Here is a 5,914-nt window from a genome sequence, read left to right as displayed (position 1 = left end):
CCTGCAGTCCAAGATTTCCAGACTTCTCAGTGGCTGCAGTTCTTTTGTGTTTATGCTCATGGTGGGATCTTCAAGCCCTGGGACTGGAAATCCAACCCTTAAGTGAACTGAGTAGAAAGCTCCATGAGTTAGTGTATGAGTAACTGGTATAAACAATTTGAGACAATAAAACATATATAAATACACACACGTGCAGAAAAATGTCAAATACATTGTGTTAATCTCCTTTTAAAGCAATGAATACATGAGTATTATGTCTGTTATCAAGGTGCAAGTTTTTGTATTGTCAACATTTTATTCAGTGATCTACATATTGAAAACACTCTAGAAAGGCAAAGTTATAACATAAACACATCCTCTATCTTTGACAATACACATTCAGTGAATTATTATTAAAGAGATCTGTTTAATATCTAAGTCAATAAATGTATTTCTACACTATTATTTTGTGACTCAGCTGTTGATCAACCTGTTTTATAAAACTTTCTTTTAATATAGTTTCTTTCTTTTTTTTTTTTTTTTTTAAAGTTAGGACTTCCTGGTGGCTCAGACAGTAAAGCGTCTGCCTACAATGCAGGAGACCCAGGTTCAATCCCTGTGTCAGGAGGATCTCCTGGAGAAAGAAATGGCAACCCACTCCAGTATTCTTGCCCGGAAAATCCCATGGACGGAGAAGCCTGATAGGCTACAGTCCATGGGGTCTCAAGAGTTGGACACAACTGAGAGACTTCACTTTCACTTTCACTTAATATAGTTAAGTCACCAATTAATACTTCTCTATGTTTAACTCATATGGAAAAATAGAGACATGAGTGTCTTAACTTCTTAGTGCCTACTTTCCAGATTTTTCTCTGTATGTAATGCACTAACATATTATATCACACACATACTTATAGATCCATGCTGATGGATATTCTTTGCAGAAAAAAAAAAAGGGTCATATTTTTGGTACATCATGAGAATCTTGTTCATTTAATATGATTTGTTTCTTATTTATTTACATAGGTTTTTGTTTCTTTTCAAGTGTTTTTATGTACATTTGCTCTTGATATCATTGACCTAACTCTATCATTTAAGAATATTATCTACATGGGTGAAATAGACCTGTATGTGAATATAATATCCTCCAGGTGTTCACACATCTTTTAATGTTGTTATGTAAGGGGTATCTGATCCTTTGTAATGAGTTTAAGTGCTTCCATGTACTTCACATGTTTTTTTAAAAATAACAACTGAATAATGATACTTTCTAGAATGTCAAATGTCAGTTAAAGGATAAAACGGAGAATGCTTAATTGTTTGCATAACTCCAGTTTGAGAATCCTGAAGTAGTAGTTAATAAGGTTATATCCTAGGTCATGTTACTTAACTTTTAAATTCTGTTCCCTGAAATGAACTGAGCAAGGCAGCAGGATACAAGATTAATATATAGAAATCTTTTGGTTTCCATTACACTAATAATACAATATCAGAAAGAGAATGTAAAAAACAACAATCCCATTTAAAATACCATCAAAAAATAAAATATCTAAGAATAAACTTAACCAAGAGGTAAAAACTCTAAAAACATTGATAAAATAAATGGATGCAAATTCAAAGAAATCAAAAGGTATCCCATGCTCTTAGATTGAAAGTCTTAGTATTGTTAACATGGCCATACTGCCAAAAGTGAGCATCTGATTTAATGTAATCCTTATCCGAAAATATGTTACATCTTCACAGAATTAGAACAAATAATTCAAATATTTATATGAAACTACAAAAGACCCAGAATTGCCATAGCAATCCTGAGGAAAAGAACAAAGCTGGAGGCACAACTCTCCCAGACTTCAGACTATACTACAAAACTACAGTCATTGAAGCAGAATGGTACTGGCATGAAAAGAGACATGTATATACACCAATGAACAGAATAGAGAGAGCAGAGATAAATCCTCCCACCTATGGTCAATTCATCTTCAACAAAGGAGGCAATAATATACAATGGAGAAAAGACAGTCTCTCCAACAAGTGGTGTTGGGGAAACTGGATGGCTACATGTAAATCAAAGAAATTAGAACACTATTTCACACCATATACAAAAATAAACTCAAAATGATTTAAAGATCCAAATATAAACATGACATCATAAACTCCTAGAATTCTGAGAACTTAAGCAAAACACTTTCTGACAAAAAATCATAGCAATATCTATTTCGATCAGTCTCCCAAGGCAAAACAATTTAAAACAAAGATAAGCAAATGGGACCTAACCAAACTTCAATGCTTTTGAACAGCAAAGAAAGCCAACAACAAAAGGAAATGACAGCTTATGGAATGGGAGAAAAATATTTGAAATGTTGTGACAGTCAAGGAGTTAATATCCAAAATATACATCTTCCCAGGTGGCAGTAGTGGTAAAGAACTTGCCTGCCAATACGGGTAGACATAAGAGACATGGGTTCTATCCCTGGGTTAGGAAGATCCCCTAGAGAAGGAAATGGCAATCCACTCCAGTATTCTTGCCTGGAGAATCCCATGGACAGAGGAGCCTGGCAGGCTATGGTCCACAGGTTTGCCAAGAATAACATGAATGAAATGACTAAGCACACACACACAGCACACATAACAAAAGATAAAAAGCACAATGAAAAAAGGGGGAAGATCTAAATATTTTCCCAAAGACATACAAATGGCCAAGATGCACAGGAAAAGATGCTCAACATCACTAAATATTCTGGAAATGCAAATCAAAAGCGCAATGAGGTTACGCTTCACATGGTTTGAATGGCTATCATCAAAAAGTTTAAAAATAATAAATTCTGGAGAGAGTGTGTAGAAAAGGGGCCCTGATACACTGTGCGTTGTAATGTAAACTGGTGCAGCCTCTATAAAGAATGGCATGGAAGTTTCTGAAAAAAGTACAAATAGAGCTACAATATGATCCAGAAATCCCACTTCTGGATATATAACCAAAAAAAAAAAAAAGTCTAATTCAAAGATACATAGACCCAGATGTTCATAGCATCTCCATTTACAATAACCAAGACTTGCAAACAACACAAGTGTCCATCAATAGATGACTGGCCTAAGATTTGATATAATACAAACATACACACACAGAGGACAATTAGTCATAAAAGAATGAAATATTACAATTTGTAGCAACATAGATGGACCTAGAGCATATTATAATTAGTCAAGCAAATCAGAAAAAGAAAGTAAATATTATACAATATCATTTACATGTTGAATCTTAAAAATAATACAAATGAATCTATATTCAAAATAGAAACAAACTCATAGAGAAACCAAGCTTATGATTACCAAAGGGGATAGGGAGTGGAGAGGGACAAAACATTAATAGGAATATGGGATTAACAGATACAAACTACTATACCCAAAAAGAAAAAGCAATAAGGACTTTTGCTAAAGTACAAAAATTATATTCAATAATTTATAAAAAGTATGGATAATAATCTGAAATATATATATCCAAATTGTTTTACTGTACACCTGAAACTAATACAATATTGTACATTAGCTGTATTTCAATTTTAAAAATTCACACAAAAAATTCTCTTCCTCAGTGTTTGTAAGTGCATATTTGCCTTAAATAGAGATTAGGACTGAATGAGATAAAATGTAAAACAGGTTTTTATATAGTAGTTGTGAACATGTTAATATCCTACAATTCAGGTCCTCTTTCCAAAGAGCAACAGCTTGTGCAGCTTCCTGGGTTCAGTTCAGCACCTCAGGAATCAGCTAATCATTGTGGCCCCCACACAGATTCCTCCTTACCCATGGAGTAGGATTTCATCCCCATTATCATCTTCACATCCAATAGTGAGCATGACACAACCTAGATCCGACATCAGGTGAGTTTTCCACTATCAGTCTTTAAGCCCTGGAAATCTACCATCTAAAATGGAGCTGCTGCTTTGTCTGTACAGAGAGCAAAGGGTAGACATCTGACCCTGGAAATTTTACATTCTCTGTCAGTCTGAGGTTGACCATCTGTAAAATGGGACTATGGGCACTTACTTCTAGACTTGTAAGAAGAAAAGGAGAAAACCTCAAAGAATGGCTGTCATGCAAGAACACTTTTAGATGTATTACTCCAGGGCCACCTTGCATCTTGTGTATGAGTGTGTGCTAAGTCACTTCAGGCACATCTGACTCTGTGCGACCCTATGGACTGCAGCCCACCAGGCTCCTCTGTCCATGGGATTCTCAGGCAATAATACTGGGGTGGGTTGTCATTTCCTTCTCCAGGGGGATCTTCCTGACCCAGGGATCAAACTCAAATTTGCTACATCTACCTGCATTGAGACATGGGTTCTTTACCGTTAGTGCCACCTGGGAACCTTGTCTCCTATGCCCTGTTAAATAGAAGATTTGAAAAAGTATCTGGAAATGTAGAATCAGGAAATAAACTTTGGTTCCATCTCATCACTTCCTACTTCCTCATGCTTTCTGGTCCCATTTTTTAAGTTCTAGTTTGACCAGAAGTAACTTCTTATTGAACCCCCAAAAGGAAGATTAGCAAGTCACTTCTTATTGAAGAAGGAGGATTAGTACAGGAAGGATAGTACAAGAAGGATAGTACAGGAGAGCAGAGAGTAGGTACAGGTCAGCTAGACAGAAGTCATCAAACAAATGTCTAATTTCAGAGTCATCAACTGACCACAGGACCTGGGTTGAGTCCCTAACCTGTGTTGGCCTCAGTCCTAACACAGTATACTCACTATAGAAACAGACTATGGGTAGAGCCTTTTCTGTCAGAAGACTAAGATTTGATGCTGGGATTTTATTTACCTTGATAAATTAGTAGTTTACCTATTATGTGTGCTTGGTATCTTTTATCACTGTTGTGGGTTGGGTTTTTTTTTTTCAGTTTTATGAGTATTATTATTTTTCTTACTACCCAGCTAAAATGTGAATGTTAGGAGTGGTGATTAGCATGAAGTTAAGGGATGAACCCAACTGAAGGTGGAGAATATAAGCAGTGAAGACAGAGAATGGAGGTGAAGGAAGCAGATAAGCATTGGACTCTCCCTGGGTGCCTGGCCCTGTGCCCATCCTCTCATGACTCAGAGAAGATTCTTACCCAACAGCATTCCTGGTTCTCACCTGAAGACAGTGGTAACCTGGGGACTGACAGGGAGGTGCCTAGCTGAAGCACTCTGCTCTGATCAGCTCCTGCTCCACTGAAGGCCATCAGACCTGCCCCTCCTTTGCCATCTCTCTGCTCTTTGCTTCTGGGTATCTGAAAATGTCCCCCTGTGGAACTTTCCAGACTTTACCCTTGAAGGGCTTCCACATACAAATGATACTCTATTTTCTCCAGTCTTCAAAAGCTGTCCTGCCCACTAGGGAAGGGGAACTCTGAGGTAAAGAAGGAAATATCTACCTCTCAGAGGTATGCCATCTCAACATTTTTACCTGGCATGCTGTACTTTTATAAGTAATGACCTTATATATTTCCTATCACAGCCCAATGATACACACACACAGACACACACACACACACATACACACGGAGATATGTGGCATGGAATATGCTGGCAATTCATTTTGATTCTAATTCATCTCCACATGAAATTGAACACAGTGAATGATTTTCTTAGGTAATGAATGCATGTGCACATGTATCTGCACTATCATACTCATCAACAGGGGCTTTTGAGGGAGTACCCCTTGAACCTGTTATATCAGGGGAGAGAAAAGTGACCATTTCTCCAGCCCATTGTCTAAAATGGAGGCTGCTCTATTGTCCCCCAGAGAGGGCAAGGGTGGGAACCTAACCCCAGGTTCCCACTTATCTGGACAGACAATAGAAGCTATAAGAGGAGGAGCTCTGTCATCTGTGAAATGGGACTCATCTCTAACACAGAGCTGTCCTGAGGGGTGAATAAGAAAACCTGGGGCTATG

This window comes from Bos indicus, chromosome X (assembly GCF_029378745.1).
Source record: "Bos indicus isolate NIAB-ARS_2022 breed Sahiwal x Tharparkar chromosome X, NIAB-ARS_B.indTharparkar_mat_pri_1.0, whole genome shotgun sequence".
NCBI classification, from domain to species: Eukaryota; Metazoa; Chordata; class Mammalia; order Artiodactyla; family Bovidae; genus Bos; species Bos indicus.
This window is presented reverse-complemented; position numbering follows the sequence as displayed.